This window comes from Echinops telfairi, unplaced genomic scaffold, assembly GCF_000313985.2.
Source record: "Echinops telfairi isolate 266 unplaced genomic scaffold, ASM31398v2 ScPeMD7_11;HRSCAF=52, whole genome shotgun sequence".
In the NCBI taxonomy this organism is placed as follows: domain Eukaryota; kingdom Metazoa; phylum Chordata; class Mammalia; order Afrosoricida; family Tenrecidae; genus Echinops; species Echinops telfairi.
The window spans coordinates 20,136,491-20,150,653 of NW_022103908.1; positions in this window are offsets into that span (position 1 = coordinate 20,136,491).

The following is a 14,163-nucleotide window of genomic DNA, read 5'->3' on the forward strand; positions in this document are numbered from 1 at the left end:
TTTGTATTTTTCATATATAACACATGAGGGCCCCCCCCCACACACACAAAATGGAATTGCACTGGACTAAGCAGAGCTTTTGAAGATTGCATCGTCTCCACTAGGTGACCATTGGACAACTCACTCTGAGCTTGTGCACCCTGTGGTGTCGCCTGGGAAGGTCCTTTCTGATCATAGTGAATTTTTTTGTAAAAGAAGTGGTGGTTGAACCTCGTTTTTTTGATAGCTGATTTAAGAGAACAGCATGCTACTGTGAAATTTTGTTTCCTGCTCAGGAAAAATGCTGCAGGAACTGTTGTGATGTTGAACACAGCTTACAAAAACAGCATTATGGGAAAAACTCAAGTGCATGAGTTTTTCTCCATTCAAGAAAGGTAAACTGTTGATTGATGACAACCCTTGTTCTGTGTGTCTATCAACTTCCCGGATGGACAAAAATGTCATCTTGTACATTGGAGTTCATTTCACCAGGTCAGACTCTTAATCAAGCTTTCTATTTAGAGTTTATGAAAAGATTGTATACCAGTGTGTGACAAAAGCCCTGGTTTGTGACAGATGGGGGACTGGTTTTGCCAACATGACAATGCATCTGCTCACTCAGCCATCTCAATGCACCAGATTTTGGCAAAAATAGCCAGCTTCTCTTGACCCATGTACCTGATCTCGCTCCATGAGACTTCTTTTTTTTACCCCACAAATGCAGAGGGACATGAAAAGACAGCAATTTGAGGACATAGAAGAAATGAAGAAAAAAAAATGAGGGAGGTGTTATCATCAATCTAAACAGATGAGTTTAAAAGTGTTTCCAAGAATGGAATCGCAGATTTCACAAACGTATTAAGTTAATGGAGATTTCTTCTAAGGCAATAAGGTGGTTGTGTGAAAAAAATCGAATATATAGTTTGGGGGAAAACGAATTCCATTTTGGGGGATACACCCTCATATTATACACACACATGTATATTATCACATATATATGTGTATATGCTCTTAGGAGACAATAGTGAAAAGTAGACATTATGTAGTTTTATAAAAGCTATGGAATTATTCAGTAAGATAAATGTTCTATTCCTTTGTATAATCAAGTCTATTAAGAAACAAAAGTACCATCGCCATTTCACACTAGTCTATTGTTATTCTCAAGTGCCTTCGAATCAATTCCAATGCATTGTGCCCCTATCTATATCAGAATGTAACACTATGCAGTCTTGTACCATCATTACAATTCTCTCTATGAAGTCTATAGTTTTTAAAGTGCTCTTTAGTTGAACCATTCTAGGATCCAATAGAAACCAGGAAAGTTAAATGTCATGAGACATGATGCAGAGTATTCAAAATGCCTTACTCTCACAGCTAGTAAATGTGCTTGCTACCGGAGCATCTGGAGAGTTCTCCTGGGAAGCAGTAGCCCAGCAACAAGGCTTGATACTGAAATAGTGAAAGAAAGCAACAGTGACCCTCTGTTCACAGTGCTTAAGAAAGCCTTCACTAAAGGAGTTCCTCTCATTCTAACGGAGGGTCACTAGGGCTACCAGTTCAAACATTTTTCTTGTTTACCTACTCTGTGATTATGAACCATTTCATTTAAATTGCCTTTTTTTATACTAGTGTTAAATAATTACAGAAACCCATGTTACCAAGGCTGGTGCACAAGGGTTCAAATTACCATCTGGTATTATGTTCATTATTATAAACCACGAGGGTTTATTTAATACTGTTTGCTACCTCACCTTTGAAATGGCAAAAATGGTTCTTAAAAATATTTTTCTATAAGAAAAATATTAATTTCCCTACACTGCTTTTGATTTTTCTTTCTGCAGTTTATCTGTTCAATAAATCTGAATCAGTATTGCATTACTTGAATATGATTTCTTGGTAACCTGAAAAATGAATGCTTTAAATGTACATGAGTCACACCATATGTGTAGAGCAAATAGCTCCTTCAGCTGAGAACAATAATTGAAATTTTAATACAATTTTTTGTCATTATCATTAAATATTAAGAATAAATAGAGATGATAATATTATTGGGGTTGCCAGGGTAGCCAGAATAAGGAAAGAGGGTTATATTGTTTAAATCGCATAATTTTTAATTATATAAAGAAAAAATATGACAGTGGATATTAATGACAGTTGCATGACTGATTTGATAAAAGTGGTTTAAGTTGTATATCTAAAAAGAATTAATTGGCAAATGTTGTCTTGTTATATGTTTGCAATAATAGATATTTTAAAATTAAAATAAAAAATGAATGGATTGACTACATACAAGCCCTTTCTGTTAGTCACATATGGAAATGTTTGAGTATCACAAACCACATGTATATGAGAAAATTTTACCCTGATTCTTGAATATGACATTTCAGAGTGAACATGCCTTCTAACTGAGCCTTGATAAACTATATAAATATTCATAAATGACTTTTTCCTAATATTTTCATTAAAATAATTTAGATTACCAGAAATTTACATTAGAAAATGTATAATATTATATGTTATGAAATATTTTGTCTTTTAAGATATGCTTAACTTATACTGGTTGTATTTGTATAGAATTTATTAAAAATAGCTTGTTTTATGCAATTGTGATTGCACTTATTGAATATTCATCATTTTATTTGAACATCAAAAATCTCCATAAAAAGATGAAGCAACAATAAATTGAAATGTAGGAGAAAATTAACACAGGTGTAATTGTTTTATTATTAATATTAAAATTGTTATTGTAAATTTTAGATGATAGACAACTCTGTTCATCTTTTAATAATAAATAAATAAATTTTATAAAATAAACTAATATGCCTCAAATTTTCCATAAGATTAAAATTAGCTTATAGGTTCTTAAATCTAGGAACAGGCCAATGATCTTCAAAAATGCATTCTCTTTTAAAGCATGTATAGCCAAGCATTGTACATCAAGTAATATGGCAATTGCTTAGAATGTACCCAAAATCATTGAAATTTGTTTTTAAGGTAAAAAATGGTCGACCTTTGAAGAAGTGGTTGATTGGATTCTACTTGCCTTTAGTGTCAAAGAGAACATTTTCCTTTGCCATTGTTCTTTTCTAAGTTTACACCACGGAAAATATTTTTGTATAAAATTAAACCGTTCAGGGCCCTTTAATAACTTCATGTGAAAATTAAATTAAAACAAAGAATATGTCTGCTACATTTAGGCATATTTGAATCTTTCAACTATGTTAGCACATAGTAAATGTTTATTGAAATTGTGAATTAAGATTGTGGTTCTCAGAGAAAACTGCAAGAAATAGTGCAGTGTAATCATTTTGATATATCAGTTTTTCAGTTACACAGTAGAATTTTCCCACCGATTTTATGAAGCTCCCTCAAATATAAGTAAAAAGAAATCTTATGTATTTTCTAAATTCTAAAGAGCCAATCATATGTATGATACAAGCAAACATAGTGCATTGTCCTATGCTTAAACCAAACTTTGATGGTATATGGAAATACTCATTTGAAGATGTACATACATCACTAATTAGAAAAATGTTTTCGGCTTGTTATAAGGAAAGAACATAATGGATTCCTTTATAGTGTAAAATTACCAATCTGAAATTTCAAATATATCATTTGTGTTCAGGCTCACATTGGGTTCCATTTACTACAAATATTTTCACGTGAAACTATTGCTTGAGACAGTTCTTAGGCCCTAGATGAGAATACGTTCAAAAAACAAAACAAAAGAAACCTTTAAAGTCTCTTAATAATTCTTTGTTCTCATATGACACACATTGCATGAGATACATATGTAGGATTAACTTTCTTTTTTTGTCAAGAAATTTAGGGCTTGGCTTGTCAACAGGATCTTTCTCTAGAAAACTTACACATAATTTCTCATCAAGATTAAATTCTATTTACTTTGCTAAACTGATCCCTTAGTTAATAGGTTTTTTAAAAATCGTTTTATTAGGGGCTCATACGACTCTTATCACAATCCATACATACATCAGTTGTGTAAAGCACATTTGTATCTTCATTGCCCTCGTCATCCCCACAATGTCTGACTAGACTCAGGTTTTCAGTCCTTAGCACAAAGGCACAGCATGAACCCTGGGGTACAGGGGTGCACATACATGGAATGACTAAGTATGCAAAACAAAGGCAGGCAACAACAGAAGACCAACACAAAGAAAACAGTCAGTGGTGAAAAGTCCATCATTAGCAGAATAAAAATCTAAGTAATTATTCTATTACACCCTCATACTAGCTGGGGGTCCCTTTGGAAATCTACACCAAAGCCTCTCTTTTAATAATAGTGTCTCCTTTAATAAATATCCAGGTCTTTGTTCTGTTCAAACATTTTCTCTGACTCTGGTCTGAATTTTGTCCATTCTCTGATTTCTTTCTTGTGAGTTGAACAAGAACAGATAACAGAGACTCAAAACCTTGAGATTTTACGAGTTAACAGAAAGAAAGAGACTCAAAACCTTGAGATTTTACCAGTTAGCAGATGGTGCCCGGCTATCGAGACCTATAGCGTCTGGGGACTTAAAGGCTTGAAAGTAAACAAGCCACCATTTAGCCCTGAAGCAACAAAGCCCACATGGAAGCAGCACACCAACATGTGTGATCATGAAGGGCTAAAGGGACCAGACTTCAAACACTAAAGTTGGGGGAGGGCAGATCATATCCTCGTCAATGAGGGTGGTGCATGATGGAGACCCAATGCCCATCTCTAGACAACTGGACATATCTTGCAGAGGGGTAGTGGGGAGAAAGAAACCTATAATGCGTTTCACTTATTTCCTTTAAGGTTACGAGAAAGAAGTTACCACACAATTTCTTTATTTATTAAAGAACTATTGTAAGTGGAGGTGAACTTGTCAATAGCAAGGTGTCTCAACTTCAGTATATTTACATTCTTGGCTGGCTCATTTTCTTGGTGTGTATGGTTCAAAGCTTGTAGTACATTGAGCTTCATGTAACATTTTGCCAGGGTTCTTGGATCCCAGCTTCAGAGTTTCCCCCTAGTTTTGTGGAGCTACCTTTACTATTTTTCTACTCGATAGGGCTTTTTCTTCTGTCCAGTTGATTGACATAGCATGGACTAAGATGTAAATGACTTGTGGATTGGTACTTTCTTCTTTGATCTTGACTACAGCATTCTTTTTGATTGCTATGCACCTCATGGGGATTGGTGTATGGACTATGAAAGTGAAATGCTTGTGGCTTAATGAAGAGGAAATGTCTATGACCAACCATGATAAATTAAAGAGGCATGAAAACACATTCATCATTGAAAATAAAATGTCAAGATCTATCTAGAAGTATAATAATATATGTCATAGGATAAGATGCCTTGATACCTACAAAGACCAGTTAATACCACTACTTCTCAAATTCACACACCATAATGAAAGCGAGTAATAAGGCAATTTAAGAATTTCACTAATCTCTTCATTTTGTAAATGAAATATGCCATCAAGATAATTACTGGTGATTAGGATTCAGAAGTTTGAAGCAAAGAGGAAAGATCACTCGTTGAAAAATATGAACTACACCTTTGGGTTCCTGAAGCTACAAATCTTTATGGGAACAGAAAGATTTATCTACATCCAGCATAGTGGTTGATAGGTTTAAACTGATGATATTGCAGTTAACAGTCTAATGACTAACCATACAAGTAGACCAGATTAAACAGAAAATAGGAGGAGGCAGATGATTAAGTCAACCTGGAATCCTTAGGCTTTCTGTCAACTTGACTAGGTCAGGATTCTCAGCAGTTTAACAGTAGAGCCCCTTTACGAGGTACAGGTCACAGACTGATGACCTCTCCTTGGTACTGTGACCTATTTGATCCTGCATCAAGTTCCTTGGGACTTGGGCAGGCAGCTTGTCAGGTTGCCTGTTGATTTTGGATCTACTTGACTCTGCCTCCCTTGGTCTGTGTTCTTGCTTCCTGCTTCATCCTCTGCCTTCTGTTTCACATTCAGTGTTCCTAGTTCCCCAGCACTGGCAGCTCCATCTGACCCACAGACTTAAGCCAAACTTGGCCTGCTCCTCTATGGCGAAGTGTGGCCCTTACTTCATATACATTTCTTTCTTGATATAAATTCTTTATTATACACATATAAATATCACTTGTCTTGTTTCTCTAAAAATCCCATCTAACCACAACCTAAAGGACATTTTTAATGGCAAATAAATTTTTTAAAAAGGGACTCATAGGTCAATTAACACTTTCAAGTCATTTGTTTCTAAAAACTTAGAAATCAACAACTGCTAGAAATAATGGATGTAAAAATTCAAAAGAAATTAATTCCTTAGTTGAAAAGGCTCATTAATTTAGCAATAATTAATAATGATATTTTAAGTTTCTGTATGATATTCTGGTCCCCCAATTAAATAAATATTATATAACTACAAATCTTTTCAACACATGGGTGTCTTAAAATTGCAGGACTAACATTGTTCTTAAAATGTTCATTCACAATCACATTTAGCCTTTTTTATTTTCTACTACTGAAAAGAAGGAGGGGAATTGTAAACATAATTTTTCTAAAATGTATGTTTTGTTATTGTTGTATATAAAAATGTTTAATTTCTTCCTCTCATCTGCCATTTGTACTTACTTTGATTTTATCATGTAAAGTATATAGCTTATAGTCCACTAATCATACATTAAATTTTATAGAATGATAGTAAAAATGCAAGATGTAAAAGCAAAATACAGCACAACAGTTATTATGAGGTTTGATTCAAAGGTACTACTGTGCTCCATTTGGGGACTTGGAACTTTAACATATTTCCACCTCTACTTTGTTGACAACATTATGACTTTTTCCCACTGACTTTTAGCAAACATACTGATTTTAAAACCCTAGGTATGACAAAGTGAAATTATTTTATTTAAATGTCAAATTTGCTTGGGAAGCTGAGTAAAGAGCGAAAGGTTTGGTGAAATTTGCAATTATAAAAATGTAGTACATAACATGAAAGCATCCGGGATAAGTGGAAAATAGCATGAAATGGGAAGATTAATAATGAAAGGCCAGATTCTCTTCAATCTATTCCATTTCACCACTTGACAAATCCATATATAAAAAGCGCAAAATAAGATAATTATTTGTACTTGTGAATGAGGTAAATTTATGGGTTATAAGTGAAATGTTTGGAAAAGAATCAAGGCATTCTATAATTTCCAGTGAAAGGGCTGCAGCTGCAATGTTGGACGTCTGCCTGTACAGACTGAATTTTAACCTGCTTCTTTCAGAGCGGAAAAAATTTTGAATTATTCTCGCAATTTTACCTAAAATGTTAAACAAACAAACCTAATTTTACTTTTCCCATTCCAATGTTTAATTCCTTATTTAGGTGACAGAGACCCACAAACTATCTAAATAATGCTCTGCTGTTAACTTTCTTTAATATGCCAAATCAGTTTAATTACAGTTTCTATAAATAATCTATGCAAAATACTTCCCAGAACAGAATGCACTTTTCCTTCTGTGTGTGGCACATTTTAATACTTAAAAGCATTAGAACAGATGTTAGGTGCCTGCTAAACTTGTTTTCAGTTTTCTTTTATTTATATGTTAATGAGAATTTAATTACTTCATGAATACTTAAACAACCTGAGGGTGCCTGATATCATTAGCTTGAACATGACAAGCACCTCAAGTGACCACATGGGAAGACCAAAATTGCTTTTAGTTTACTTGAAGACTGAAAGATAAATTCACTTCACCCCCTGCTGTGTTTTACCTGACACACAAAACTGGAAAAGCACAGATTCAATCCTGCTTCCGCACGACTGGAAGGATTTCGACAACGCACTCAAGAGCATAAATTCTTCCTATTTGGTTTTGCTTCAATGTCTTTTAATAACTACTCTGGCTATAGTCTGCTTTAAAATCTTATTTCACTTGAAACTGTTCTGTTACAGCAAGTCACTCTATTTTCTGTATCACTTCTACGGCAATCTTTGCAGAACTATGAACATTTTAAGTGTTATTCACGGCATTGAAAAATATTCTCCATTGAAGAGCAATTGAAAAGGTTTGTGTGGCTGACCTGTAGTGAAATCTTGCAATGCTGACAAAATTTGTAAAGTTTTATATATTATGTGTAACATTACAATTGGTAAACTGATTTAATTGTGCTAATAGCACCTATAATGAGATGATAAGCTAAGAATTAAATAATTCTAAATGGTTATTGTACATATTAATTTCAAAGTATGCTCAGTTTATTTCCAGACACCATTCATAAACACTGAACGCATTATCCAAGAAAGTGAAGGAGTGTCAATCATGTACACACATATATGCCATCAACTACATAATATTTAGAATGCATGGGCCATTGTGAAGGGATATAAGAAACACAAATTTGTGAAGAGAAACCACATTATTCATAAGGGGATTGTGCTCGTCTGAGTACTTTAGAGAAACAAATCCACAGAAACTCATGCATAAGAGAGGGTTTTATATAAAGGCTAAGTACACAACAAGAAAATATCCCAACCCACTGCTGCCCAAGCCCACAAGTCCAACAGTAACCCATATGTCCGACACCAATCCAGAAAGTCCTCCTCCGTCTCACAAAGCAGACATTATGATGCCAACTACAGGAGGAAAGCCAAGTCCATGAGGGTGTAAGCATCTCAGTGCTGGCAGGGGTCTTCACACGGCTGCTCCAGCACCAAGGGCTGCATCAGAGTAGGTACATGTAGCTTCTCCTCAGGGATATCTTGCAGGAAGTGAACCTTGCCAGCTGAAGCAGGGAACTGGCTAAGGCAGCTGCACCCTCATCTGACCATCAGAAAGCAAGAGACCAGAGAACTAGAAAGGCGAGACTCGAGGAGCCTTTTATACCTCTGCACTTCAATGAACCCCACAGGTTTATTGGCCAGGTTGGCACAATGAACTAACTACCTCAGGGATGACATTGAAAACTTAAAAGAAAAAAAAAGACCATTTCTAAAATTATGACTTTGACTTCATGACATTTTATATCTGAACTCAATATCCATTGTTAAAAGTAAATTATTTCTACAATTGATTAAGAAGTATATTGTTAAATTTAGAGACATTATTGTAGCATATTGTTTATATTTCCTTCTTTTCTCATTTGTTTTCTATAAATATTATAACTTGTAGAAAAATATTATTTGCCTAAAAACAACCAAAAATAATTTTCAAAATATTGTCCTAGAATACGTTTTGTTTTAAAACAACGCAAAGCAACATAAAGCAAAACAAATCAATTCAAACTGTAAACATACGCAGAAATATAAAATAGAAAACAAAACAATCTGACAACTATAACAACCCAAACAATTAAGTAGTCCTCTTTTGAGTCGGATTAGCCAGAGTTTGCAACAAGCTATATCAACTGTAGATGTCTACAAAAGGACTGCATTGTAAGTTTTAAAATCTTTGAGTTAGTTAATTGTGCCAGCCTGGCCGATAATCACATGTGGTGCTGGTTGAAAGGCGGAGGGATAAATGGGTGGTGAAGCCTCACCTTTCTAGTTCTCGGGTCTCTTGTTTTGTGATGGTTGCATCGGGTGCAGCTGCCTCAGCAGTTCTCTGCTTCAGCTTGCAAGATGGACTTCCTACAAGACATCCCCAAGGAGAAGCCGCATGGATCTATCCCGATGCAGCCCTGGGTGCTGGAGCAGCCGTGTGGAGACCCCTGCCAGTGCTGAGATGCTTACACGTTCACTGACTCAGCTTTCCTCCTGCAGTCGGCATCATTGCCTCTGTTTTGTGAGGTAGAGGACTTTGTGGACTGGTGTTGGGTATGGGTTAATGTTGGACTTGTGGGCTTGGGCAGCATTGGGTTGGGATGTTTTCGTGATGCACATTTTCTTTACATAAAACTCTCTCTTATACATGAGTCGCTGTGGATTTGTTTCTCCAAAGTACCCAGACTAATACAATCTTCAATGTGGGAAAAGAAGTCTCTGAGATACTGACTGCAGTGCAAGGTTAAGTACTAAAATACTAACTGAAAAGTTCATGATTTAAGCACACTCAAATCCTCTTTGAAAAATCAGTCTGTTCATCTTTTTTCTAAAGGTGTGCTTGAGAAAAAAGACATATAGAACAAATCTACACCACGCATATGGGTTATAATGAAAATTGACTTTATGAAACAAAACCTTCAACTAAAGCCCTTGGTAGTATAAACCCCAGGGTCGTTAAACTCTGAATCAGTATTATCTAGGTCGTGGTAACTTGGGTTCTGTATTCCCTTCAACTCCAGCCAGTGTGACACACGGACCGTGCCACTCTCTACCAGTGCCATAATGAGACGATTCGGGGTCACTGGATGAAAGTCTGCAGAGATTCTCAATCGTAATGCCCTAAGAAAGCTAGTGTGCCAAAAAATGCCTTCAGAACAGTCCAAAGAAGCAAAAGCAAAGAGTGACAGATTATTAGAACCAAGTGTTTTGTGTTTAAGGAGGCCTCGAGTAGAGGCCCAAAGTCCATCTATTATCTTAATACTTCAACATATAAATATGTATACCATGGCCTCCATCCCTTTTATTGTAAAATAACATCTTTACGTATATACATATCTATAGCTTTACTCTATAAATAGTTTTGCTTCCTACTTCTTTCCTCTATTTCCTTTCACCTCCCTCCTGTCCCAGTACCATGCTCACCCTCCACTCGGCTATCAGTGATTCCTCTTGGATACATTGCACTTGATCAAACCCACCAGGCCTCTTTGCCACCATTTTTAGAGCCCTTGTTGTTCCCTGATCCCTGAGTTTGTTGTCTCCCCAGTCCCCTTCCTTGCCCTGTCCTCTCCCGTGTCCCCCAGGGACTGCCAGTCCACTTGTTTTCTTCTCGGGGTTGTTTGCTCTACCAATCTTAAATAGACAGACATAGAGCAAAAGAAAACAAACAAAAAATAAATTAAAAAAAAGATTGATACCGTATGTACTTGAGTATATGCTGACCAGACTATCAGCCAAGGCACCTAATTTTTACCACAAAAACTGCATACAAATGTGCTGAAAAGCTGGGCTTATACACGAGTATATAATTGGGTTTGATGAGGTGCCAAGCCATGTCCCCTGAGTTAGAAGTCTATTTTCAGGATTCCTCAGAAAGTTGGTTACTTTGCTCCCCTTGCTCCCCTATTGTATGATCACTGAAGACAAAATGGGTACATAAGTACATGTGGTGAAAAAAGCAGATGGTGCCCAGATATCAAAAGATATAGCATTTGGAATCTTAAAGGTTAGAAGTTAAATGAGCAGCCATCTAGCAGGGAAGCAAATAAGCCCACATGGAAGAACCACACCAGCCTGTGTAATCAAGAGTTGTCAACAGGATTGGGTATCAGGTATAAAAAGATCCAAAACAAACAATTATATTGATATGAAAGAGGGGGTTGGATTGGAGACCCAAAACCCATCTGTAGACAATTGGACATCCCCCACAGAAGGGTTACAAAAAAGGGATGATGATTCAACCAAAGTGTGGTATAGCACAGAGGAAGCACTCATCATTCCTCTAGTTCCTTAGTGTTTCCTCCCCCATTTACCGTAACACAGTTCTACCTTACAAATCCAGCTAGACTGGAGCACACACATTGGTACATAAAGAGCTCTCAGCACAGGAATTCAGGACAGATAAAACCCTCAGGAACAGTAGTGGGAGTAGTGATATCACGAGGGGAGGGGTATGGTGGGAGTTAGGGTGGAAGGGGAAAAAGGGGGAACCCATCACAAGGCTGAATGTATAGCCACCCCGCAGGGGGATGAATAACAGAAATGTGGGTGAGTGGAGAAAACGGACAGTGCAAGACACAAAATAACAACAATAATATATAATTGATCAAAGATACATGAGAGTGAGAGGCTAGGGGTGGGAGGGAAAAAAGAAGAGCTGATACCAAGGGCTCAAATAGAAATTAAATGTTAAGAAAAGAATGATGGCAACATATGTGCAAATATGCTTGATACAATTGATGCATGGATTATTATGAGATGTAAGAGCCCCCAATAAAATTATCTTAAAAATAATAAATAAGAACCAAGTATTAAAAAAAGGAAGAAAGACAAAAACAAACTAACTATATTTGAGTTGATTCTAATTCATAACTACTCTATGGGACAGAGTAGAATGGTCCCTATAGGCTTTCTGAAACTGTAAATCTGTATGGAGACAGAAAGCCTCATCACTGTCTGATAGTGCAGATGATGGTTTTGAATTGCTTACCTTGCTGTTAGCAGCCCAGTGCATAACCTACTAGAGCATTTGAGCTCCATTGGAATGAAACCTGAGAGTAAATTTATTTATAGCAGCTGTTATCGAATGCATTTAAAGGAAAACACATTGAAAGTAATATTTTTGCCCTGTAACAAGAATGCAGTACACCTGTCAGATATTTTAAAACATTATATCAAGTGACTTGTAAAACTTGTATGATATTCACATATCTCGTGTGAAATAAATAATTATAAATTCAAGCATAAAAATACCATTTGTAGGGAAAAAAATCAGATAGAACACTATTAGCATAAGCCTTATTTTAAAAATCCCCCCACATTGGAAGACTCCTGAGAAGATTGTAAGTCTGAAAATAAAAGAGGAATATTTTGCCAGGAGGGGGTCAGTTAAATTTCTCATAGTGAAAGAAATAATTTTTCCTACTTACCAGTCTTGATTTAGATTTTATGAACAGGGACAGAGTGGAACAGCTGTAATGAACAAGGACCTTTATAGGTCACATTGGGAAATCCTCAGTTCTGTGCTTCCAAAAGTTTATTCTACTTGGTCTTCTGCAAAAGGAGTGATAATATTTAATATTAAATATAATCTGTATATTTGTATTCTTTTGTATAATTGTTAGGATTACCTCTCACATAATTTTCAAGAAAATAATATTTCTTGAGTTTTTTCTTGTTAAAATGTCATGATTCATTGATATCAGAGATAATACAAAGTAAATGACAATATTGATTAATAGCTGCTCTTGACAAAATCCACTCACTGTAATAAAAGAAACTACAATTAATAAAAATATCTTTAAAATATATATACAAAATAAATATGCATGTAGAAATAATGATAGGAACACTTCTTTGCATGTTGTAGCATACACAAGGACATCATCCTCCAGGTTCCTGAGGTCCTCCCAGGCTGGGTGTCCAAACTCACTTCGTTCTCCCCAAAAATCCACTCCCCTAACGAAATCTGGTTACAGAACTGGCTATTGGTTTTCACCTTAACATTATCACCATTTTGACCAATGATAGTTGTCTGAGTTAATCTTCGAGGGAGCAAAATAAATTGTTACTCTCCTCCAAGGGTCAGCTGGGTCTGCCTCCTGATGCAGCCTCTGTTTCAATATGGCTGTGCATAAGGCATCAAAGAGCAGCCTGGGTATTTTCTTCTCATACGTTTATGCGGTGAATTCAGTTTGGAATTTACATACCTAACTCTGTAAAGAATCCATTTTCAGTTACTGATATGTAAGCTCAGAGTGAAGCTGAACGAAAGCAAAAACAAATCCCTGAAAACCGAAATAAACTTTGAGTGTATTCCACCTGAATTTTGAGAACAGCTTACGAACAGTTTTGGCACATTGAACACTAATGGCAGAAGACCTGATGAAATCAATACAGAAAGCAAAAGGTCATTAAAAAGATAAGAAGGAAAAGGTCAAAGTGCATGTCAGATGAGACACTGAAACGCATTCTTAATCACAGATACTGAAGGTAAATGGAAGATATGATGAAGTAAAAGAGCTGAATAGAAATTTCAAAGGGCAGGCAAAGAAGACAAAGTCAAATATTATAATGAAATGTGAAAAGAACAAAAGTTAAAACCAAAAGGAAGATCACAGTCAGTATATGCAAGACTGAAACATTCTATGGGCAAAATACTAAAATTTTATGGGCAACATATTAAAAGAGGCAGGAAACAACAAAGAGAAGATGGAAAGAATACAACTCGTTGACATTCAATCAGGGTGCAGGGTAGCAATGATGAAACATACAACTTTCCTCTAGTTCTTAAATGCTTCCTCCCCCCACTATCATGATCCCAATTCTACCTTGCAAATCTGGCTAAACACGAGGATGTACACTGGTACAGTTAGGAACTGTAAACACAGGGAATCCAGGACAGATGACCCCTTCAGGACCAGTGCTGAGAGTGGCGATACCTGGAG